Source organism: Oryzias latipes, chromosome 8, assembly GCF_053564925.1.
Source record: "Oryzias latipes strain Hd-rR chromosome 8, Olatipes_Hd-rR_3.1".
Lineage (NCBI taxonomy): Eukaryota > Metazoa > Chordata > Actinopteri > Beloniformes > Adrianichthyidae > Oryzias > Oryzias latipes.
The window spans coordinates 11,226,856-11,253,804 of record NC_136244.1 but is presented as its reverse complement, the minus strand read 5'-3'; the positions used below and the strand labels follow the sequence as shown (position 1 = coordinate 11,253,804).

The 26,949-nt window shown below is 40.6% G+C and overlaps 1 protein-coding gene across 1 annotated transcript in view; it reads left to right on the top strand.

Moving 5' to 3' along the window:
• Window positions 1–18,134: 18,134 nt before the first annotated feature.
• grin2aa (glutamate receptor, ionotropic, N-methyl D-aspartate 2A, a) overlaps window positions 18,135–26,949 on the top strand; it is a 197,798-nt gene continuing 188,983 nt past the window's right edge. Inside the window, exon 1 of the mRNA XM_004071747.5 lies at window positions 18,135–18,886. The gene's annotated coding sequence lies outside the window, so the exon portion shown is untranslated. The remainder of the gene's footprint in view (window positions 18,887–26,949) is intronic.

Genomic DNA, 26,949 nt, shown 5'->3' with positions numbered 1-26,949 from the left:
ATAAAACAAAGCAAAAAAAAAAAACAGCACAATCAGCACTTTTTATTACAGATGTGTGCTTTCTTTGGTTTATCTTATAGACTTTCAGATTTAGCTGTCAGAGAAAAATAAAACATATAAGACAAGATGCTGTTTAGTCTGTCAATGCAAAGATTTAACAATTAAAAAATAACGTAAAGCAAAGTGATAAATAATGACTTTTTTGATATAGTTCCTGAGCTGTTTTGATCTCTCCCCAGTAGATGGCGTTGTAAGTTTAAACTACTGACTGCTTTTTCGTTTTGCTGAATGGCAAAGTATCTGCATCCTTTCAGTGAGCAGAGAAGACAGAAATTGCTGTGTGTCCAGATGACGACAACAGGATTCAGACTGTGATGATTAAACTGGAACTCATTGGGCTAAACTTTACCAAAAACTGTTTTCCTGTCATGATTGATTTAAAAGATGTCTTTTCTATCTGATGATCATCATTAGAAAGTTGCTGATAAAATGAGAGTAATTTTTTTTCAGAGAAGAGACTCATATAAACACTTTTTTTAAAATGTAAAAAACACCACATGAAGCTACTGACTCACAAATTCCACCAATGGATTTTGGATTAGAAAAACATTTTTAATTCCTTATAATATATAAAAACTTATTTTTTTTGGAAAATATAAAGCTGGGTTTATCCCTTGTGCCATCCTAGGCCCTTTAACATTGGGAGTTGGGTCATCTGGACCCCACAGACAGTGTGTTGAACTTTTTTCTTCAATGATTTGTGATCTTCACTGGTCTCCATGGATTACATGAAATCATCTCCACCTTTATCCACTTTTGTCATGGTAGGGAGAACACGTCAATGTTAAGGTGGTGTCATAGTATAACACAAGGGTTATTGCTACATTTATTTTTTAGTTCAGTTTTCATATATAGTTTAGCTGGTTTTGAAGTGTCTTCGTTTTTGTTTGGTGGCAAACATTTTTTTTTCTTTATAAAAAAAATGAAATGAATACAATGACAACAAAATGAATTCAAACCACAGCATATATAGATATTTATCTACACAGCTTTAAATAAATATCTATATTTGTGTGTAGTGCATTGACATTTTAGATGAATACAAATAAGAAAACTTGCATTAATAAATAAAATATAACAACTTCCAACTGTACTTTCTTTTTCTGCCTTTCCTTGATTCTAAGCTGTATTATAACGTACATGACCTACACATTTGTGTATCTGTCAGGGAATTATTTAATCAACCTTTAAATTTGTGTAAACTAGGGTTTGACTTTAATTCCTCAAATTATGACAACATTTTTCAGCCTGATAAGATTAATGTTAAGTCAGTTCTTTTTTTCTTTTCTTCTCATTTCCGGTTAACTTATGCATTTAAAGTGTGCCTACATAAGAAAGAGGGAAACCTCTTTCTGATTTAATTCAGAACTTATGCCATATATTATTCAAATACATTCAAATATGTACATGAAGGTTTTTGTGTTTAATGGTGCTGCTTTTCCCTCCATGTGACGCTTTAGAGGAGACGAACCAGGAGCTTTTGGGTTCAAACAACAACTGTATGAAAAAAAGTTCTGAGCTGGAAAAATACTATTAATTTTTACTGTTTTACTGTGTCAGAAAACAGTAAAATGTTTCGAAAGTCAATTTATATTACAGAAATAGTCAAACAAGTCTTCAATTCCCGGCTCTGAATTGTAAAACATTTATCATTGTGTTCCCAGAAAGTTGCTGATGACCCTGTGGGGTTCTGTTTGTTAAAAAATGTCAGCTTTAAGGCCAAGATGACAGATTCATTCCCAAAAAGAAAACAAAAAACAACTCCCCCATGACTGGAGCTGGAAATCACTTCTTTATTAAACACCAACATTTCTCTAAGCATTTGTGTGATCAGAGATTTCCTCCCATACTTGATGTGAATTCATGGTTCTTGAAGACCCCCTCCAATTAAAATCATGTTTTTGTTGTTTTTAATAAGTACTTTATAATGATGGAGGACATAAATAAAGACAAAATAGCTTAAAACTGCATTTCCGAGTGTTTATTTCTTTACAGAATGAGGGAAACTTTACCCTCAAAAGTTAAGGGAAACTGGAAGCTGAAAAAGAAAAGAAAATCTCTTCAGCCTCGTACTGGCTAGTCCATCATGCTATCTTGTGGGGTCTAGATGACCCCACTCCCAACGTTAACGTGCCTTTGGCAACATTGGATAACACAAGATAGCACAAGGGTGAAACCGGTCTGTGACCTGAAAGAGGTTGGAGTCCCAGTGATCTAGATTATCTGGATCTGAACCAGGACTATGTCATCAAGATATGGGGATGAAATGATTCAAACACTGTGTTGATGTTTGAAGGAAAAAAAGGAGACATTAACAACAACTTCTTCTAATGATAAAGGTCAGATTTTTCTGTCACTTCATCTTGTTAATAAAGTTTTTTATTGAAAAAGTTGATTTTACTTTTTTATTTAAAAGTAAAACAATATCAGAAAGATAGAAGGAAATGGTTTTAATTCTCGGTTTTAACTGCACCTTAGACATATAGGACCCTTGGTAGGGGGGGCTTGAGCATCTATGTCAGCAAGCAGCAGATGTCCTTTCAGCGCCCTACCCGCCAATTTTAACTGATCCCCATTAGTACACACACCCTTTACCCCTCAAAAATATACTCTCCAACACACATTCATGCACGCACACACACATGCTTACAAACACACACATTTTACGAGGAAGGTGGGACCTAGGACCATCTGTCCCCCATCCCTGATAGGTGGTACCAGGCCCGTGTTCCTTGGGTGCTGACTTCCTGGGCCCGGTGGCCATCTCTCCATACGGGGAGAGGAATCCCTGTGCTCTCTGGCAAGACCGGGGGCCGGGGTTTACATCACACCTGAGCCTGGGGGTGTCCGTGTACCTGTGGTGTGGGTTCTAGTCCTTGCTGGACAGAGCGCTGGCCCTCTCCAAATTCCATCTATAGGTGAGCCTTGTCGAGCCGTGGTAACAACACTTCTTGTGGACCCCCACTGCTCTGTGGAGTCTTTCTCCTGGGCAGGGGTGGGTGGCCTGCCTTGCTCTCACCTGGACCAACCGTGGACTGGATGGGTGGTTTTTGGAGCGTAGGGGGGGTCTCCCTTGGGGGGCCCTGGTCCGTGCCCGGGGTCCGAGGGCACGGGCCCCGCGTTGGGCCCTACTGGCACGGCGGGGGGGGGGGGGGGGGGGGGGGGGGGGGGGGCTGCTTTCCTGGTTGGGCTGGGGCTTGCACTCTCTGTCCCTCCAAGCCTCCCTGCTCTTTGGCTATGGGGACCCCCGTGGCGGTCCTGCTGGCCCTGGCCTGGGTGGCGGATGTAATTGCCCAGCGGGCGGTTGTTCTCTATCTGCTGCCGTGCGGGTGTTGGGGGGGGTCCCGTTTCGCGCTACTGCCGCAGCGGGGGTCACGTGTTGGTCCAAATGCATAAGTATGCGTGTGTGAACATCAGTTGTATTGTGATGTGAACATGTTCATATGTTTTGTATGTGGGCTTTTTTGGAATCCACAGTAATGTTTGTGGCGTTTGGGTGGGTGTGTGGACAGGCCCTGCCCCCTTTTTGGATTAATATTACTTATAAGCCTGACTGTAATGATTATAAACATCCAGCAACATGTTGCCTTATGCTGCTTCACGGTTCCACCCCCTTCCTCTTTAATCACCCTCCTACACCCCCCTGGGCATCCCTCTCTCCTCTTCCCTTCTTTCCTTTTCCGTCCGGTCCAGCAAAAGCCTGTTACAGATATGAGCAAGATCAAAAAAGTTCAACCTAAATTACAAAACGGGTTTATTTAAATATACACCTAGTTTGTCAAATGTTTCATAACCCCTTTTGTACAATATGTTCAACACGAGATTTTCAGCTCTCATCTGTCTGCTCAGCTGTTGGACAGGACAAGTTAAAAAAAAATGGATATATAGACTGTCATCGATTGATTGATTAACTGATTAAAAAAGGCGAGTTTACAGGATGTTTTAACAATAAAAATCGGAGTATGTTTTTCTGTTTCTTCTTGTCATTTATCTCCATTTTTTTGTTAGCTTTTGTTTCATTGTGTTTGAAATGTACTACAAAGAACTACAATGACAATATCTTTATCTGTTGATGGACGGCAAAAATGCAATTATTCCAGCTTTAAATGGATACATGCATGCATTGTTGTCTCTTCGTAAATCTTTGTAAAACAGCCTGCATTCTCCATCTTTGGTTTTCCAGTGCAGAATGGCATGCTAATCCTCTCATTCCGGTACTTTACTTGTTGGCCGTGGACTAAAATAAACCTTTCAGGTGAAGTAAAGTTGTGCTACATAAAGATGAATAAAACATTGTATAATAAATGCAGGAGCAGGATGACCACAACATTTCTTTCTCCTTCAAAACACATCAGGAGCAATTTTTTATGTGCTGCTAAGGAGATCTAACCCTGTGCTGTAGAGGAATTGGTTCATGATCATGAGTTGACCTTGATAAATAAGAATTATCAACAGTGAAATGGTTCATCAGCTGCTCCTCTGGTTTTTGGGAGGTGCCCATTGCTATGCGAAGTCTGTTCTTTTTGTTGGGAGGGGCTCCCTCATACCGTTTGGGGCCGGTTCTGTATTCCCTGTAGGATCATGGAGTGAACTGCTAGTGGAGCGAGGAATACAGCAGCTCCACAGTCTGCCTCTGCGGTGTGGCAGGTGTTCAGGATTCTCAGGTAACTGGTCTCTACCCTGTTAACGCTGTCCTTTTTCCTTTGACTCTGTGGTGGGGGGTCCCACCTCGCCCCATCTTTGCATTGGATGTCTGCTAATCCAGGTGGTGGATGATGTCCTCAGGCTCCTTGTCTGTCGGAGGACTCTTGGGGGGGGGGGCATGTTGCTGTTTGCTGCGCAGTTGGGCTCACCCACTTTCTGTTCTACATTTAGTAACACTTTTCTTCATGAATTTGTTTACAGGCGTCTCTTCTATGGATGATCTATGGATGCCTCACGGCTGTACGTCTGATGGTATATGCAGATGTTCTCAAGAAAAACACAAACACTTTTGTTTTTACTTCCATCTTTCAGACCAAGAACACAAAAATCTGAAAGTCCATGAGCACAGAAAGCTTATTTTTTCTCTCATCTGTTACACATTTGTCTAAATGTGATTAACTGAGAACTTCTTAGTTGGTATAAAATATTCCAACATAAGTTGAATTTACTGAGAAGCACTGGGTTGTTGGTGTTTATTCCTTCTGGATTCCCTGTGTCTCATGCCGCGTTCACACCACCCTTGGAAACGCCTGTTCGAGTGACCACTTCCATTAAAAGGTCTATGTAAACCCATGCAAAGTGGCGTTTAAGGTAACCACATTCAAAACTGTTCATTTACGAGTAAATACGCCAGTTTTTAACTACCATTTTTGGGCTTTATGTGCAAAAACTTTATGTTGGAAGATGAACCAGGTGGAACGTTGGCTAATCAAGGACTTGGATTCGGTAGTGAAGTGTGGATGGCGTCCTTGTAAATTACAGAAGTGCCGACCGTTTGAAATTGATCATGAAAGACAAATTCTAGCCAGAATTTTATGACACCAAGTCTTTTCTATATTGGAATAGAGCTCTAAAAGAAAAATAAATTCATGAGATTTGCCCTGCTTTGACATTTGGCACCAAGCCTCTTCCAACTGTGGATGGCGGAAAAGTACAAGACTATATTTTTATGTCAAAGCTGGAAGTTGCTGACTGTCTATATGTCTGTGTTGTCTGCATCTGCCCATGTTATGCTGATTGGTGGATTGTTTTGACCTTAATTGACCTTCATATGGTTTGGTGGGAACATCTATGTTTGAAAGCTTTTCCCACTCGTTTAACATCCATTTTGGTGGCCCTCTGTGTGATGTCCTGCTGGACAGGTGTTCGATGACCTGGTGACACCAGCCCTCATCAAGCCACACACACAGACCCTCCCCATGTACCCAAGCATGTCGGTCACTGCTAACGTCTTTCAGCTGTCAAACTTTTCTTTTTCGTTATAAAAAAATCTGTTTTATCATTTTTAACAACTTTAAGCTGTAGCTCCTCCTGTTTGATTACATTTTCCCCAATAGTTTCCAAGCTGCTTGAAAATGTGTCCTTCAAGGTACATAGAAAAATCTGAAAATGCATTATTGATGAGGTGCAGTTTAAATGCAGAGTAAATGAGGCTCCGGCTGGGTGGTGGGCGGCTCCTGTGTCCTCTGGCTCCTGGCTCCATCTCCATCTCTGAGTCCAGCCCCCGATGGCCCCAATGGCCGCCCAACGGCGTAACCCGTGCTCCGCGATGCTGGAGGGGGCCCCCGTAGGGAGGGTTTTCTGAACCTGGACGGGTGGGTGGGTGGTTCCCCTCACTCGGACTGCGTGGGTCCCTTTGCCTTCAGGCACCGGGTCTGGGGGTCTCCTGCCTGGTCTGGGCGCTCGAACTGGGGAGGATCTGGTACCTCTAATGAACACATGGTACACTTCGGCAGCATGCTTGCATCTCCACCCCCACGCGCACACTGTCACACTGTTCTCTGTCTGCTTTATCCCTCCTCCAAACACACAGTGTATTGATGGACAGATATCTTCCACTTATCTTAGTGTCAGGATTTCACTCTTGGATGTAACATTAAAAAAAATCAAGACCATATTTAGCATAACATTAAGAATATATTAAAAAAATGGAGGGAAAATGTATCTTGCGGATCAATACTGATGTACAGAGAATCCAAGTGTAACCGGAGGTTCACTGAAATAGAGTCATTTAAAAGATGCATTAACATGAACCTTTTAAAGACACAGTTTGAGAAGCTAAAGAAATTGTGCTGAATTCCTTTGTTCATAAAGTAGGTCATGATTTACATAATTATTCTCCCAAAACCAGAAAGCAGCAGTTTTAAATATTCAGATTTCACTTGTGTTTGACAAAATCCTAAAAGCTGCATTGAGTTGATATGTTTCTAAATACTGGACTTTTCACTGGACTCTTTTTTTTTTCTTCCTTCCCCCCGGTATCCATGAGCGGGAGGGTTCCGCCAGACGGTCTGGAAAGCGTCCAGAATGAAGGCATTAGGAGGGCATATGACATTTTCTCTGTGGCTTCAGCAGGGCATGATTGATGGTTTTGCACTTGAGTAGAGCGATGCTGTGAAACCCGGTCAAAAGACGAAAGTACTCCATAGTCAGCGGTGACCTGGATTCAGGTGTTTTTTAAATTGTTTTGTTGAAAGCCAAAAAAGTGGCGCATTAGAGACGTTCTTCTAAGTCACAAGATAACAATACTGCTCCCTGGGAATACCTATTTTGTGGTGTTGTGTTACGTTTACACGGTGCATGAGATGCGCGTTCAAGCAGGGAAGGTCTTCTTCTTTTTCTTTTTCTACTGTTTATTAGCGCCACCTATAGCTGGAAGAGGCTTGGCGTAAAACGTCAAAGTGGTGCAAATCTCGTGTATCTTCCTTCAGGCTTTTTCTTTCAAAGCTCTATTCCGATATGTAAAAGATTGGTGTCATATCCTTCTGGCCGGGTACAAACTGCGAATATTAATTTGTCCCCTATGATTAATTATCAAATGATTGGCAGTGTCTCTTCCCGATCTGGAACGGCTACCCGATCGGTCTGCGCATGCTTAAATATTACTTAACTTCCTCTGTACTTGTATATTTTTTATGCGTTTTTTGTTTCAAGATTATAGGCCTTGTAATTCGTTATCAAAAAATCAAAATAAAAAAATGATCAGCTGCCGGTAACAATTCCCGACAGCACTGCCTCCTTTACGGCAGTCCGGCCTTTTTAACAGCGGATAACTCAGTGATCTCAAGAATTAATGTTTTGTTCAGCTTCCCTCGACTGGCTTACTGTGCCGAAAAAGAAAAAAAAAAGAACGACCCCTAAATCCAACACTGTATAATCATAAATTGTTGTCATCACAGACAATGAAAATCTCAATGATACTTGATAGAATGACAGCCACACGGCTTGGAGTCATTCTCTCTGTTTGATTGTTTTTAAATTTTCTTATGTTGGCAACAAGAAAACAGGTGAAGTGAGCGCATGTTACTCTGAAGAGATGTCACGGGCTTCTGCAGCCGCTTTCGCCTTTAATAACACGTCAATGTTAACAGAGTTAAGAAAGTGTCATTAAGTGGTGCTGTATCCTGTTACCTTGGGACTTAAACTGCTGTCAAACAAAAGAGAAGAAGAATAAAAACATTTGTAGTCCGTTTGTGGTCCTTTGCAGGATTGCGCAGTCCTGAGTCTTAACATTTCTTTATCTTTCGCCTTTTTTTTTTTTTTTTACATCAAAGTAAACTTTTCCAATATTATAAACACTTTCATTGTCATAAACATTTTAAGAGGTTATAATTGTTATGAACATCTGAAGACATACTCTGACGGTAAACCACTATAGCGGAATTTGGGTAATATTTCCGCGTACGCAGATTGATCAGGTAACCGTTTCAGATCGGGTAGCAAAAGGCAATTAAAAGGGTGTTAAAAGGGACGCCATCTATATGTCACTACCAAATCTGTGTCCCTGATTGGTCAAAGTTCAACCTGGTTTAACTTGCAACGCTTTATGAATGGCCAAGTGTTTGTGCATAGTGCCTGAAAATGAGCATAGAAACTTGTGTAGCAACGCTTGAACTCAACGTGCATTTATGTGGTTTACATAGACATTTCATTGAAAGTGGTCACTTGAACTTGAATAGTTGAAGGTGGCGTGAACGTAGCTTTACTTATTTACCCTCATCGAATAAGACGTCCTATTTATTGCGAAAATAATTTGTAAAATGCTTATTAGGGATGACATGACCCTTAAATGTCAGGATGTGATGGTCCAGAACTGTGCTTGTGGCAGAAAGTAAGAGGTTTTATAAATATTTAAACATGAACAAACTATGAAACAAGAAAGAAATAACCATGGTGGAACTCACCATGATTACATGGATGACCTGAAAATGCTTGGGTGACTGACAGATCTTGAAAAAAAGGAAATAAAATAGTTCTCAAAGTACTTCTCCCCAATAGGGGCAGATTCCAGATGGCCCAACACAAAATAATTGGTAGGAGGGGAGCTGGAAGAATGTGAACCCCTTCTCAGAAACAAAACAAGGAGAGGAACGGTCTTGTTGACCCTCTTCGCAAACAGGAAACATGACAGAGCTTCCTTGGCAACTCTCCATAGCAGCAGGGAATGTGTAGAGGAGCAGTCCCAGTGACCATCCTCAGGTACAAGACACATGAAGAGGAGAGGTCCCAGTGACCATCCTCAGGTACAAGACACATGAAGAGGAGAGGTCCCAGTGACCATCCTCAGGTACAAGACACATGAAGAGGAGAGGTCCCAGTGACCATCCTCAGGAACAAGACACATGAAGAGGAGAGGTCCCAGTGACCATCCTCAGGAACAATACACATGAAGAGGAGAGGTCCCAGTGACCATCCTCAGGTACAAGACGCATGAAGAGGAGAGGTCCCAGTGACCATCCTCAGGTACAAGACACATGAAGAGGAGAGGTCCCAGTGACCATCCTCAGGTACAAGACACATGAAGAGGAGAGGTCCCAGTGACCATCCTCAGGAACAAGACACATGAAGAGGAGAGGTCCCAGTGACCATCCTCAGGAACAATACACATGAAGAGGAGAGGTCCCAGTGACCATCCTCAGGTACAAGACGCATGAAGAGGAGAGGTCCCAGTGACCATCCTCAGGTACAAGACACATGAAGAGGAGAGGTCCCAGTGACCATCCTCAGGTACAAGACACATGAAGAGGAGAGGTCCCAGTGACCATCCTCAGGTACAAGACACATTGTGACAGTTTGTGGATGACTTTTCTCTGAGGTGCCAGTCAGGTCTCTCTCCTGACATAAGATACAAAAAAAAAATCCACTGTCACAAAGGATGTTATCCACCCCCTCTGCTCTTTACACAAACAAAAGTCCAAAGTTTGTTTAAAGTCTTTTATTGTCTCTGTTACTGTAGGAGGTTGTTGCTGAAATGCAGTTAGAAAGCAAGGCCACACAGCCTAGTTCTTCAGAGTACCTCTTGTTTTCCTGTTCAGTCCAGTACTCCTTAGAAATCCGTTCCGGGTTCCTGGGAAGGTGTTTCCTGTATCCAGTCCTTTGTGGAGGGGATCCGGTCCAGGTTTTCCAACCGTCTTTGTTTTACAGGAGCAGTTCCATGTTTTCTATGAAGAATTGTGGTTTCTTGGTCGGGTTTTGTTGTGTTCCAACCTTAATCCAGGTTTTAAGCAGATGTCATGTGGATAATGGTAGTGCAGGATGAGGCCCGGTGCAGTAAACTGTCTGGAAAAAAGTTCTGCTGCATTTGATCAGGTTTCCTCTGAGAAGATGTCAGTCTTTCAGGTTGTGGAAGCATGCAAGGTCGAGCGTTAGAACCTCTTTCAGCTTCCTCCTCTCTCTGACTCCTCACCTCCCAGATCCTCTGCGTCTGTCTTTTTATGTCCCCTTTTTCCACAGCTGATGGCACTCTGATTAAAGGGCACGCCTCTCCTCTCTGACGTGCACAGGTGATTTTTATCAGGGCAATGTGCAAACTGTCAGATCGCCACAACATGAAGAAGAGAGCTCCCAGTGACCATCCTCAGGTACAAGACACATGAAGAGGAGAGGTCCCAGTGACCATCCTCAGGTACAAGACACATGAAGAGGAGAGGTCCCAGTGACCATCCTCAGGTACAAGACACATGAAGAGGAGAGGTCCCAGTGACCATCCTCAGGTACAAGACACATGAAGAGGAGAGGTCCCAGTGACCATCCTCAGGTACAAGACACATGAAGAGGAGAGGTCCCAGTGACCATCCTCAGGTACAAGACACATGAAGAGGAGAGGTCCCAGTGACCATCCTCAGGTACAAGACGCATGAAGAGGAGAGGTCCCAGTGACCATCCTCAGGTACAAGACACATGAAGAGGAGAGGTCCCAGTGACCATCCTCAGGTACAAGACACATGAAGAGGAGAGGTCCCAGTGACCATCCTCAGGTACAAGACACATGAAGAGGAGAGGTCCCAGTGACCATCCTCAGGTACAAGACACATGAAGAGGAGAGGTCCCAGTGACCATCCTCAGGTACAAGACGCATGAAGAGGAGAGGTCCCAGTGACCATCCTCAGGTACAAGACACATGAAGAGGAGAGGTCCCAGTGACCATCCTCAGGTACAAGACGCATGAAGACTAGAGGTCCCAGTGCATGACATGACATAGAGTGGTCTGCAGTGGCTAGGTTCTTGCCAAGGTTTTACAGGTTCTGGTAAGTGCAGCAGTCAGGTCATTCTGTAAGGGACCAGTGATGTAGGACTCAAAATGCAGAAGACTAGGCTTATGGTGAACATTCAAAAGTTTTTGGTAAAAAAGATCACCAGCCTAATTTAAGAAGATTTTGGACAATTGATAACATGAACCTGGTGTGACTGACAGGAGAAAACTTTGAAAGGAGGAATTTCACAAGAGCCAAGAAACACAACTTAGATTAAATAAAGCAAAACAAAGGACATGCTCTGCACAGTAAAAAGGAAGGAAGTGTTGTGAATTTTATCATAGATCGCCTTTATATAAATTGAAGCATAATCACATAAATTGTGTAGGTTATTTCTCTGGTGTAAAAATGCTCCTTTTTAAAAAAAGAAATCTTACACTGCTTGAAAGTTAATTTATTTTTCCTCTAAAAAGTGACACATTTGAAAGGACATGGATTGGTGAGATGAGCATGAAAGTCTTCAGATCTTCCCTGTCAACACTGAGCAGCTTATACTGTCCCTAACTTTTTCTTGGCTCTTGTTGGATTGAACTTTGAAGAAACGAGACTTATGGGCAATCCATTCATTCATAGACGATCAGAAGCTTCAATATAGCATGTGGAAGAGCCTAACACAACCACAACAGCCTGGCAGCGCCTCCTTCCCATGCTGGCCACCAGCCTGGTCACATTGCTTTGGGACTGCATCCCACTCTTCCCAACAGTTGTGTTGGTCACCATATTGTCCTGCAAACAGTGACTGCAAATTTCTCCCAGTCATCCCAGGGTGATGAGATGAGGACATCCACTTTGCTGGTCGTCTCTGAAGTCTCCTGTTATGTGGAAAGGTCACCTTAGGTTCATAGATGGTTTTAGGATTCTCTCCAAACAACCATGATCTTTGGTTTTATGGACCATCAGCATCAAGTTCATTCTTTTTCCTTTTACAGATTCTAGTAACCATTGATCCGTGCCTAACAAAAGCCTCAGATACTCCGACCATCTTTTGATCTACTGACCACTACTGTTCCCATTGGTCTTTTAATTATGATGATGGCATTTTTAGCCAAAATCAAAGAACCTGTGTCATTTTGTAGGACATAGTTTCTGCACAGCATCAGTAGTTAATCAGAAATTTGCCTCTGAATTGTGGGGGGGACTGTTGACGTGGAGCAACAGTCCCTTCCCCTCCCCATAACTGAGAGCTCTCTGTTTGCGCGCACTCCCACTTGTGACCCGCCCATTTCCTTTTCTAAATAACAAAAATCAATTTCAAATGTTTTTGACTCATCCTGACTCGTAATTTTCTTCATATATGTCCTCCATCATTAGAAAAATATGACAAAATGTTGAAAACACCTTAAAAAAAACTTTTTTCATCGGAGTGGGTACAACAAGATTGTCAGCTCCTTGAATGCTTGTTATCATGTCTAAATTGGCGTTGCATGCAGGAAAAAAGTAGGAAATCGGCGGATTGCTGGCACTGTGATGCGGTCGGCTGAATTTGGCCCCCTTTGGGGCCGTGGCGGTTCCAGTGGGGCTGCTCTGATTGATTTTAATGGTTTCAAACCTCGCCAGCTGTAAGTCCATGCATGGAAGCTGCTGGGGTCAGACGAGTTTGCTGGAACCCAACTTTTTTAACAGACATATACTGCAGCAGGATCCATACTCACAGGTGCAGCACCTCAAGGTACACCAGACCCCCAGCATGAGGGTCAAACAAAAGGGAAGATTTGACAAAATGTTCATAGATGCTCTTCCTAAACTCAGCTCTCCAGCTTAATTTACATAAATGTTCCCTACAAATATGGCACAAATAAAAGCAAAACAAACATGTTTTTTAATAGTTTCACAGGGGAGGATGGTCACAACAAAGACAGTAATCTACTAAACACAAGTTTTCTCACTTTTTGAGCTATTTTCATAATGAATGTTGTGACAGAGCACACGTCTGTCAGAGTGAGAGAGCTTAACCCTTGTGCTATCTTAGATGACCCCACCCGTACATTGAAGTGTTCTCCCTACCATGACAAAGGTGGATAAAGGTGGAAAGATTTCATGTCTAAATTGACGTTGGACACAACGTGGACACCTGGACACCAGTAAAGATCACAAATCATTGAAGAAAAAAGGTTCAGCGCACTGTTTAGTGGGTTTAGATGACCCAACTCCCAATGTTAAAGTGCCTAAGATAGCACAAGGGTTAATAAAGTGAATTTGTTTTTACAGTGTCTGTGGGTGCACACACTGTTCAGCTGTAAGGTTCCAACAGCTATTCCAATTCACTTTGTTTAGTTTTTTTGTAGTCACCTGATTTAGGTTGTTCTTAGTGTTTTATTTGTGTGCTTCCTGGTTTCTTAGGAGCACTTCCTGTATCCAGGAAGTCCAATGGGCCCACTTATTGTTTTGGTTTCCTTTGACAGGCCTGTTTTAAATTCAAAATGCTTTTTTTTAATTTTGCATTTTTGTTCAAAGATTGTTGTTAAATTGAAGACATACTTTTGTTTATTTATAACGCATTTGTTACAAGTAAAATGAACGAGAATGTTATTTTGTTTGATATGATATGTTGGATTTTGATAAATAATTGGGTTGGTTTGGTAGGGGGTGGAGCCAATAACCTATAAAAGAGGCCCTCTTTTCAACATCCTCCTTTTTTGTTGTGTGGCTTCCATGGTGCTCCATTGTAGGCTGCTTCCATATCATAGTGTTGTCAATGGATGCATGTTTCTCATGTTTACCTGGAAATGATGTAAAAATAAGAGCAGCTCAACTTTTTGTGTGAAAATTCGATTTCGATTTTCCCTTAACCCAAAATTTGAAGCTGGAAATTTGCATGCCAACTTGGGGTTCAGCCGATTTCTTTAGGTGGGATGGATAAATACATGAAAACATACACTGAATTCAAAATGTGAATCCACGATATGAGCAACTTTATTAGCAGCATCCTTGTAAAATTAGACAGCAGGTTTTAGATTATTATAGACTCTGGGAACAACTGTTGCAATAAATCCATATTTGGAGTAAAGACTCCTGGTTTTTGACTGATAAATGCTAATTTCTTTTATTTTGAAGTGGAAGGTTCTTCTTATGTTTCCTCTCTGGGACTTTTCTGCATAAAGAATCTTGTTTTTTGTCAACTTTGCTAGTTTGGGGGTTTCAATTTAGCAGTCGTTGCAGCTGCTTCAAGAAAGTAGCGGATGGATTGGCGTGACCGAGCAATTTGAGTGTGTCAAGAATAAGTCGGATGTGGTGGCGAGAAATCCAGAAATCCACATTTTTTTCCCCCCTGGAGTTCGGTAACAACTGTCCCACGGACCGGTACCGATCCGCAGCCTGGGGGTTGTGGGAACTGACTGCATACTGTACATGCAGGTCATTGGTCAAATATGGGCCAACCGATCACTTTTTGTGTAAAATCAATATTGAAAGAGGAGATTGTAGATTCTCTGATTAGCTCAAACCACTGAATTTGTTATTAGAGTTAGCAGTCCGCTTTGGCAATCAGTTTTCGTGGCATTTCAGCAGAAAGGATTAGCATTTTTTCTTTTTAAGGAGACACATTCTCCATCTAGAAAGTTCTGTAAAATTGTGCAACATTTTCAATTCTTTAAAACAAAAAAGAACCTCCTCAGACTGCTGCAGGCTGATCAATACTCCGATTACAGGGCCGTCCAGTACAGTTTGTCACTGGCTGCATTGTTTTTATCCTCAGAACTTTCAGCAGGGCCACTATAATGTATATGATGTATAGTAATGAGTTTCTGGTGACCTGTCGGTACCTTACGGTATTTTTAATGTCACTATGGCCTTCTGTGACATTTTTATTACCGCCTCTCTCTAGGTTTGCTGCAGTATTTGTTGCTGTGTGAAGCTGCTCCTTGTAAGATTAGCAAGGCCTTTTCCTTCTTCAGTAACAAGACGGCTGCTCCACTGAAATGTGCTTGTTCAGCCTTTATAAGGAGAAGGGTATCTGCTTCAAAAATCATCACTCGACAAAAGAAAAAGTCCCAAAAGTGGATTTGGAAGTTGCAGAGCAGCTATTCTGATAGCAGTTTGGTAAATGTGTGAATTTATTGATCCTGCAGCAGGAAAAAGAAATGAATCTGCAACTAGCCTATTTTTGCACATCTCAAGTCATTTGACTGTGCATTGCTCAGTCAAATGACAACTTTTGAAGCCTTTGTTCTCTATTGCTCTCTTCCTTTTCTTCCCTAGCAGCTTTATACTCCAAAATGGAGAGATCTGTGGCTTTAAAGGAATAAAAAGAAACACATTTCACACATCAGTACCATGCAACAGCTGGATATTACCATCCAATATAAAACTTTGTCTGTGAATATCCTATTTCTATCAAAACTCTCCACTTTGAAGCTAGAATTTAGTGTAGAAAGAACATTTTTGTGCTTTTATCTTTTGTGGTTCATTTTCACACTACATTGGTTGATTGCAAACCAGTCTAGGAAACACACTGACTTCCTGTCTGAAGCAGGTTTGAAGATAAACGTATAGCTATTTAGTTGTAATATTATAAAACTAAATGGTGACCCTCCAATTTGAAACTGAAATAAACGGTTTCCACACCTTTTTTAAATGAAACTTGTTATTTTAGCTAATCATTGGACTGAAATCTAAGTTCCTTTGGAATATATATAGTCTTTTAAAAGAAATATAAATAATTTATCATCACTTTTTTTTTTTGGCTCAAAAATCAATCCGGCTCACACCAGGCAGTCGATGCTGCACCCAAGTGTGTTGTTTGGAAGCTTTGAAAGTGTTCAGTTACAAAAACATTACTAAAATGTTTTAGGGCACAAGTACTGAATTTAGTCACAGTTCTCGATCTGAATATTGTATTTTAGGTTGTGTCCAAATTCCCACCCTAACCCCTAACTTCTAAAAAACCATATAGTGCGGCACTATGTAGTGCCGTGAATTTTAAAAGCAATTGAGACACCATGCTCACTAGTTTTATTTTATTTTTTTTAAAGGCGGATCGATTTCACGAAGTTAAAATCTAATTTAAATGAGCATTTTCCAACGATTATTTATGAGTGCACTGTCTTCTGAAGATAAAAATGTTGATGGTTTATTGGAAAATAATTAAATACATTTTTTTGGTAATATGGTCTGTATTCACCGATCTAGTGAGCATCGATGCACACTGGTTCTTCGCAGAGACTTCTGGGAAATATCCAGGGCACTGGATTTGGAAATTGTAGATTCGAAGAGCACTACAAAATGGCGAACGCACTACATAGTGCACTATGTAGGGGTTAGGGTGGGAATTCTCTCATTAAACAAAACTTTTTCAAACACATGATATCTGTCAGAATTGTGTGGTTTAGTATGGTTTTGCAGTGGTGTTTTGGTTCATGTTCTGAGCTGTTCTCCTGTCAGTCACTCCAGGTTCATGTTAATCATCATAGCTGTTTTCATTTTTGTCAATTGTCCTCAGTGTATAGAAGTGCATGGTTTTCAGTTCTTCCTGGTCAGGTCATCTGATTTGTCTCCAATTTACTAATGACATGTTTTTGTTTCCAGTCTCCTGCAAACCCCTGACCATCCTGGACCCGGCAGATGAATTTCTGCCGGGTCCAGGATTGTCAGGACCATCGTTTATGTTTCTTGTTCTGTGGGTCACAGGAGCCGCTACTCTTCATGGTTATGTCCTGGAGGCTGTTGCTGGGCCGCTTTTCTTCATGTGTCTGTTCCTGGGGAGGGTCACCGGGGCCACACTTCATGTTCCTTGTCCCTGAGGATGATCATCGTTCATCCCCCTTGGCCATAATTCCTGTTTCACAGGAGGGTCACTGGGGCTTCTTCTTTTACTACTGTTTACTAGCAGTTTGGAGAGACTTGGTGCGAACTGTTAAAGGTTGCAAATCTCGTGAATCTTGCTCCAGGCTTTTTCCTTCACAGCTCCATTCTGATATATGAAAGACTTGATGTCATAAAATTCTGGCCGGGCGCCAACCGCAAATATTGATTTCTCCTCCATGATCAATTTTCAAGTGGTTGGCACTTCTGGTAATTAAAAAGGACGCCATGCATATGTCACTACCAAATCCGAGTCCCTGACTGGTCCAAGTTTAACTGGTTTAACTTTCAACACACGTCCAATGGCCAAACATTTGTACATAGAGCCTGAATAGAATTGTAAAAGTTGTGAGGCTGTTAGTTTTAAACGAGGAAGCCAGAAATTCGCATTTACACTCAAATACATAGACTTTTAACGGGAAGTGGCCGATGAAGGCCACATGGCCGAGAACAGTGTGAACTTAGCTTGAGAGGTAGAGATTTTTTGCTGTTTTGCTCGCACAAAAGCTTCATGAAAACCCTTCAACCCTGGAGTTGTTTGACATAAAAGCTTCTGAAACTCAAGAAAAACTCTTCTGATCCAGTTTCTAACAGCTTGCAGACAAAATGGAGCAAAAAAAAAAAAAAAGCTTGATCCCAAAATGTCTCAGTGGTGCCACCTGAGCAGTGACCCAGAGCTGGAAACAAGGAAATCTGCAAGTAGGTTAGAGGAAGGCTTGAAATATTTTCACAGCAGCACGAGTTTGGAGTTAACAGAACCTCCTCTCTCAAGTTTACTCATGTTCTACAGAGGGAGGGGGCAGCCAACAGTCATTCTGCATTTCATTTTGTGGCGCCCCTTATCTCCTCTTGCTGTTGTCTTTTATGCAGAAAACCTGACTGGAGAGGCTTTTTTTGAGGCTCTTTTATTGTGTAGGGAGGGGGGACGTGCCAAAAATAAAAATAAAAAACATCAAGGAATAGATAGAGGAGTTAAAATTACCCAATTCCCCCTTCAAAACACCCCCAATTCCTGCAGCCCCCCCCCCCCCCCCCAAAAAAAAAGCATGCGACTTGCTGATGAAGCTTTAGCGCAGGAGGGGAGAAGGGGGGGACGGACCGACGGACCGCTATAGTCCGTCTATCCAGCTGCCTCTGCCTCTGCAGAAGAAGCGCGCAGTTCCATACAGCAGCAGCGGTGCGCGCGCGCGCTCCACACACTTTCTTTCTCTACACGCGCGGTGTGGTGTGGGAGCGGGGAACCGAGACTGGAGTCCCACTCGCGCTCTGCGGGAGTCACTATCGCCGAAGTGACCAACGCGCCCGCGTGCGTCTCAAGTGTGCGCGTCCCGGCGCTTTCCTTCCATCCCCGCGTCCTCTCTCGGGACTTGGAGGAGGGGGTTAAAAAAACAAAAACGTTATACTAAGGCTCTCGGATCCCGCCGAGGCAAAGTTGAGCCCCGACGACGCGCGCGGGGGGCTCAGCTGAGATTGCAGTGGAGAAGAAGCAGCAGTGGCGGCAGCGGCAGAGGAGCACGCACGCAGACAAAATTGGATTACAGCGGCGGTGATTTTATTCGCAGCTGCACGCGGGTGAAGTGCTAAAACCAAGGATTTCATTCATCTTTTTTTTATTTTTGGGGCACGCAGGGAATTATTCATTACCAGAGATTATACGTGTCACCCCCCCCCCCCCCTGCTGTTTGTGAGTGTCTCACCATCAGAGGCTGCGCGCTTCATCCGAGGAGAAAGTGGACTGTTGCAATGCCTTCCCGCGCCACCTTTTTGGAGCTTTGTGAAAGGGAGATGCTGTAAGTATTTTACGCGGCTGCTTCTGTCTTTTGTGCGTTTATTATTCCTGGAATTATTATATTTTATTTTTTGTTCAGAAAACAGCTCATTAAACTTGATTAACTTAGGCTTAAACGCGTTAGGAATGATTTGCGCAAAATGTACCAAACAAGCCCAGCGGAGCGCACACTAAAAAAAAAAAGATTCACACTTCTCCAAAAATGAGAAATTATTCATCTCTCTTTGGAAGACCAACCAGAGGATACCTGTACGCTCAGGGGGACAACGTATTGCGGGCTTTTGTTTGGCACAACTTCCAGAATTTTATCCAAAATTACGCACCGATTTCCCCCGCCACTCTTTCATGTTATTTTTACTCTTTTTTTGTTTTGTTTTGTTTTCTTGTTGTTGAAAAAACCAAAATTAAAACAATTACAGTCAATTAGAAAAACTCAAAAGGGCAAAGTAATGACATTTTTTGTGCGTCTTAAGCGGAGGAGGCAGCCCCCTGTCGAGCCGGTGGGGGTCGCAGTAGTCTTGTCTTGCTTCGTTAAACGTCATGGGGGAGATCCAGATAAATGACCCCCCCCCCCCATACAAAAAACTTCTTTTTTTTCTCCTTTTCTCCATATTCAGTCACGTTGTCGAGGCGCAGCTCCACTTATACATGACACCTAAGTGCCTTTAAAAAAGAGGAAAAAACACTACTTCTGCTCCAGAGATAGACAGATACATACAAAGATAAAGCAAAAATCTGACAATAAATGTAAAGAAAATGAAAATGCAAAAGTGTATTCGCATAAATGTCCATTAAAAAAAGAATCACTTTAGGGTTTGAGTTTTCCAACAGAAAAGACGTTTGGGGTTCATAACAAGCATCCAAAGAAAGATTTTAGAAGCAAAGATCTGGAAATGCTTTTTAAATTGTTTTTTTTTTAGGTTTGTTTTTAACAAATGATGTGTGGAAAAACAAAGAAGAAAAAAATAACACAAAATGACTTATTTTCTATGATGGAATTTGTATTAAAATAAACACAGTGGATTTCTGAAGGATTTCGTCAAGTTTATTTAAAAATATAGTCATATAAATGTCATATTTTAATCGACGTGCTTTCTGCAGTAAGTATCAGGTGCACAAAGAGTCCACATCCACTTAATGGAGGGGTGCAAGTGACCTCACGTCTTTCCATTCCATCCCCCCCCCCCCACACACACACACCTACACACACACACACGCAGAGGGTTTGTTGCAAGGTTGAGGTGTGTGCAGTGGGCAGACAACACGTTAAAGCCTGAGTGGTAACAGACGATTACTTCCACTGGGCTTCTCATGGGCGCTCATGCACATGTCAGGGCACATGGAGCAGATGGCTGGGGCCTGAGAGACAGACTGAGAGGCTGGGAGAGGGTGGTTGGGAGAATTTGGTGACAGGAAAGAACAAGGATGTCAGGTAGCCCAGGAAGACTTTGGGATTTTCTTTTGGTCGGGGAGAGGTTGTCATCAGATAAATGAAGTCAAACTTTTGCAGATGATGCTGAAGTGTATTTTTGTCTTAAGCTCCCAGTTAAAGACTCCATGTCCGTCAGAAATGTTGACATCTGTTCCCCTGATTTTATTGACTATTGTTGTAAATATTTAAATAGTATTGAACTGAATTGATTTTAAGCATGCCTTCTACTTAAAAAAAAACCCAAATTATTCAATCAATTTTTGTTACACATCTAAACAGTCAAAAAGATTACATTTATTGGAAGTAAAATGGCTTTTGTTTTGTGAAATCTTAGGAGGAACTTTTTTTGGGACAAATTTATTACAAGAGAGAGCATTTTTGCTGTTTATTTTTTCATTCCTTTTTTTTTTTTTTTTACAACTTTTGATACTTAAAAATCTGTCATGTTATGTATTTTGAAAAGGCAAGCCTACGTATATCTGCTCTATTGCATTAGTATTCATCACATTTCTTTTCCTCTTTGCTCCACAAATGACTATATCTTATTTCCGAATGAAACTATTGGAAATTGAAAAGGGACAGTATGGATACAAACTTGGTGAATCAAATTAGCTGAGAGGAAGGGGGACGAGATTTCTGTAAGATCACAGACACGAAGAACGGAGACATTGGGAAAAGTAAAATAAAAGGCTGAAAGCTTCAAGAGTCTTGCTGCAGTGGTGAACCCAGAAATCAATATCCAAGAGAGTCTAATGAGAAATGGGCGAGTCAGCAAATGTATTGTATAGAAAAAGGTTTTCAAAGATCCTAATTTAAATGCTAAATTTGTAACATAACACTCACATTTTTTTATTTATACAGTAGATACATATATACATATATATTCATTTATAGAGTAGATAAATACAAATTTATCGTTATTGCAATACCACCCTGTGCAATACGTGTATCTCGAAAGATGGCGTAAATTCCAATAATGGTTACCTGAAATGTTAATAAACATGATTAAGGAATCACATAGAAGCTTGAAGTTTTGAACAATCAAACAGAGCCCTTTGCGCATTCTACCAATCGGATAGACCCTCTTATGTGAAATCTTTGCCTCCTATGTTGACAACGGATATTTGGAGTAAAATTTAAGTTATAATGACTTTTGTTTAGATAAAACTGTTGCAGTGAAATTGCAACAATGTATTGAATGTTTTTTGGTTTGCCATTTGTTCATGTAGCGCAAGTTATATAGTCATTGCATTATTGATCACTAATAGTGAGTTTTCATCAAATGGAACAGCTAATATAGATAGTTGGACTCAAGAGGCAACATTTTGACTGAAGAGACTGGAGCCAAGTTACCCTGTACCGTGTTATGTAAACAAGTCAAACCCCTTTTTACTGTAAAATTAATGCTAAATAGTGTATTTTTCACAGTAAAAGTCACCTCGGAGTTTAAGTCACAGCAGTCAAAAATCCATAATAAAGAAGAAAAAAAATCACAAATAAGTCACACTTTTGGGAGAAAAGTGCAACAATTCTGCCGTGCTTGGCGTAAGACTGAGCAGCGCTTCTTCTTCTGCGTTGCTGTCAGTAGCAAATACTGAGACACACCTACAGTGCCCTCTAGTGGTTGTTGCTATTTACTTTTGAAAAAATCACGTATAAGTAGCACCTCCTGCCGAACTATGCAAAAAAGCACAGCTTGTACTCCGAAAAATACGGTACTTATTTTGAGCTTTTCTACCTTCCTTGAAGAGTCAAAGCACTTTATAGTCACATTCTTATTCACAAACACATTCATATACTAGCGATGTGGGATTCAGTGTCTTGCTCAAGGTCCCTTTGTCCCAGGCAGTAGCCAAACCTGCGATCAAAAGTTGACTGCTCTACCCCTGCACAACAGCCGACCCAGCAAAATAAGTAAAATAACCAAAAATTAACATACTTCGGTACATTTGAAATTAAGAACTTTACTTTGAAAATCTCATTTTTAAGTCATATTTCAGTCAAAAATTGCCCTTGAATGGGATCATGGTATTTTGATTGACAGGTAGTGGACGAATCACAGTCTTGTGGGCCGGGTTCCAGCAGCTGCTAGACATATTTAAGTTATTTGAGGAAATAAAAAGAAAATATGGGTTTGACTTTACCTCTAGTCAAGATGATCATGAAAAAAAAAAAGGTTTATTTTTATAAATGTGTGACGTCACTTTATGTATGCCATCTGAAAGAGTGCAGCCCCCCCCCAGCTGTGCCACAAAATTTAATGTCAAAATCATCATTCAATTTATCTTATTGTAGCGACCCACTAACAGAAAATAGCTAAACCAGAGCTTCGGTCATTCGATTATTTCTGATTTGTGACAGATCACTGACTAAAACTCCTCAGTCATGAAAACGAATGCATGAGAGCAGGATTTCAAACAGAAAAATGTTTTCTTAGTCAGTGCAGGAATGAGGAAAATGGTTGACAGTGGGTGAAGGATGGAGGGATGCAAACAGTATGATGGATGAGAAGAAATGATGGACAGATAAGTAAATGGGTGACAGAGTGACGAATGGATGTGGAGACCTGAAAGAGGCAGTGTGGGCAGCATTATGAAAGACCTACAAACCCGGGGTGCATGCACCATCCACTTGAACTGCGGTGCAGCCAGAGGACTCATTATCCTCAATATCAACCGTTTCTGACCGTGACGGTGTGAATAAATCATATCCATAAAGTTCGTACACTGAGGTTATCGAATTTTAATGCAATCTATGAAGAGTGGGAAGAACAAATGGGGATGAAGCGGTAAACACAATCATTTGAGAGAGTCACATGAAGATAATACAAGTGAATTATTGATGCATGTAAAAGTTTGAAGCGTGTGAAATGTCTCTTTTATGACGGCGAAGGGTTGTTGCTGAAAAAAAGGAAAACGATGGATCCCTATGCAGCTGATACTCCAGTTACATAAGAGCTGAGATTGTGCACGCCCAAAGAATATTTGATTTATTTATTTTTTTGTTGTCTAGTGTGTTCATGTGTGAAAATTTGCCAGTAGTATGGATGCGCCTGCCAAACATCGTTTACTGTTGTGCTGCCAGAAAATGGTAGCCTTTCTGTGACGACAAACTGGGCAGTATGTTTCAGCCTGGAAATACTCTTTTATTAATCATATCTCTCCCTACTTTTTTTCTTTTATCTTTCTATTTTCTTTACTCCCTAAAATATCTCAGCTGAAAAAGAAGCTCGATTGTTGCTTTATAATGGAAGAAAAAAAAATTAAAAGAAAATTGTCACTTAAGTGAAGTTTAAAATCCTGAGACTGTCCATACATGCAGGGGTGCTGCCCCAATCTCTGAGGTCCACAGGCAAGAATTTAAAGGTGGGCTTAATCACCTTGCACTCTTAAGTTTCATCCCCAATAAACGAAATAAATAAAAAACGAACATTTTACTTTGAATGTTAGATGTGGGCATTAGTGACTTCAACAATAGTTTTAACAAAAAAATTTAAACTCAAGTTTCACCCTTTAACACAGGAGCTTTAGCTCAAGTGCTGACATTCTCTCTGCCACCATAACTCTTCAAACGTTTAGGCAAACAACGTCATTCTATCAGGTTTTAAAGTCGTCTCAAACAGATCTTTTATTTTAAAGTTCCCAATGGAAGTCTTTTTGGATTTACTTTCTTTTTAAAAAAAAAAAAAAACTTTTAACACAGGAGCTTTAGCTCAAGTGTTGATGTTCTTTGAATTACTAGAACTCTTAAAGTGTTATATAGAATTAACGTAATGCCAGCTGATTCTGGAGCTGAGAAAAGCAGTTATGTGCTGATATGTAACACTTTACAGTACTAAAGTATTGTCATCATCGTAGGTGGGTTTGCATAAAGACACTGATGTGGCCAGTTCATAATAAATATAAAAAAAAACAACACTACTATTATTATTTTTACTCAATGAGTCGACTTTGATGGAGCAGATGTGAGGTTGGCTTAACTTTAAACTGGAGAATACGTTATCACGGCTCCTCCCTCAACATGAGAGCTCGAGAAAACCCCTCTGAGAGAAGTATGATTATCCCCCTGACATCATGTCGTCAATGCCTGCAACGCAACCAAAAGACATTTTTCCACAATTAAATTAATTCACAAGCCGTCAGCGCAAGCCTCTGCATAATCTTGGAGCTTGTTGGTTAAAGAACATGATGACTTCCTGTCAAAAACAGTGAGAATCCCTCAGGCATTAGTGCTGTCTTTGCAGAGAGTAGTCTGAGATTTGGATGATTCATCCTTCAGTCAGTTTCTGAGGCTTGAGCAGGGGGAGACAAGCAGTCCCCTGCCTATTCAAAAAAAATAAAATAAAAAAGAAGAGAGACGACAAAGTGACCCTTCATGCATTATTCATCTCATATAATGCCCCTCACTTCAGTCACAAGTTTATTTCAGAACTTTGAGTAGGGACAAATTCCTGCTCCCAGAAATTATTATAACCATTTTAAACATTTAAAGAAGATTTTTTTTCTTGATATTTTGAAAATTTGATTGATGAAATCCTTTTTAGGCAAATAGAATTTTTTTTTAAAAATGATTTCTTAGCTAAATTAAAAAAACCTGGGTTTGAATCTTATGAAAAACTAAAAAAAAGTACTGATTCAAGAAAATAAAGCATGCCTCTTCCTGCATGCAGCCAGACTCTGCATTGCAGCAGTGTTGCATGCTTTTCCCTGTTTGTCCTGTTTGCTTTTTAAGGTGGACTTTTTCAAACAGTTGCGTGATAAAGCTCAGCATGCGTCGATGGGCTTTGTGCCGATGCAAAAACATGTGGTTCTGTCAGCAAATCCACGACATCAATGACACATTTGGGTTCATCATGTGACCATATGCTTCTGCCTTCGTGATCACACACGTGCTCTGCTGTTCAGCACACCTGCTCACATATCTTGGCACACATGACGATGAGGGTTTCTGTGCTCTGAGGGCTAGGTCTCCAAAGACAACAATATAATTTCCCTGTTCGCTCTTTTGCACACATCATGCACCTCATCCACTTCTAAAAAGCTGCATATGTTTCGTTTCGTCGTTGTATTTTTTTAGGCTTTAATGCAATTAATATTTTGCAAAAACACACCCCCTTGGACATAAAACTGATCCATCTGTTTGTGTGGAACAGCTGTGTGTCGTCACTACATACATTAGATCATCTCTGTGGATTTCAAGGGCATGCGTTTGTGCTGTGCCATCTCCCCCTTTGGCGCCCACCCTGCAAACTAATCGGTCATGGCGATATCTGATGTCTCGATCAAACATTGAGTGCCTAATGAACCGTCAAGTCCAGAAAGGACATGTAATGAGTGCAGAAGAAATGAGTCAGGGGACTATTTCTGGGACTAAAGTTAGCCAAGTTGCTTGGTAAGAACCACGGGGGTGCATGGAGATGTTTCAATTTTTAAAGAAAACAAAGACCTATCTACAATGAAGTATTAGGGCAAAGTTGGGATTTTACAAGAGTATAGTCGTAACATAATGGGAAAAATTTCATAAATTTTACAAAAATAAAGTCATAACATTATGAGACTAAAAATTATAAGATTAAAGTTGTAACATGAGAAAAAAAAAGACACTAGAAACAAAGTTGTACAATTATGGGAAAAAAGTCAAGAATTTTTTGAGAATAAAGTGGTAACATGAGGGAAAAAAGTAAAAAATGTTTGAGAATTTGGTCGGAAATGTATGCTGAAAAGGCACAATTTTACAAGAATAGTCATAAATCTATGAGAAAAACCTTTTTCTCATTATCTTTTTAGTTTTTCAAAACTTCAATAGAATTAAGTCATAGAATTATGAGAAAAATAGTTTAAATTTTACGAGAATAGTTATAATTTCATAAAAAAACAAATTGAGAATTTAAGAGATTAAAGTTAAACACTTAGTAAACTTAAGTCTTTTTACAAAGAAAAATAGAAACAACATCTAAAAAAAGAACCATTACCGTGTTTCAGAACGATAGACCTAAGGAAATATTAAGTCTTTTAGTAAGTCAACTCTGAATAAATGTATAACGACACCGAAAAGAATTTGCAGGAAACTAGGCGCCTCTTCAGAAAAAGATTTTTGACCTAAAAGGAATTGATTTCAACCGTTTACATTGTTGGAAGGATTGTTGCAGAGGTCCAATTGCATTAAGGCACATGAATTCCTTTGATAAACTAAAGCATCACCAAAATTAGCTGTATTGATGGATTTAGTCGGCACATAATGTAGATGGATGCTAACAACCAGCTTTATTATCGAAAAAGCATATTTTCTTTCTTTGCAAAATTCCGACTTTTACAAGTTTATTTTCATAAAATTCAGACTTTTTTCTCATAACTGTCCAACTACAGTTTTGTAAAATGTTTACTTTTCTTTCTCAAAATTACAGTCTAGTAAATTTCTGGCTTTTTTCTCATACCAAATTTTTTCAAATATTAATTTATGTTTTTCTGTCTTGGTGGCCCTAATACTTAGTTTTACCTGTCAGTGCAAATTATATTTGTTTTTTTATGCTTGGGTCATGTTTGTAGTAATTGATAGTGTAGTAGTTGTATTTGAGAACAACAGTGACAGTCCCTTGTGAGAGACATGTGAACATTAGACACATTCCCACCTCA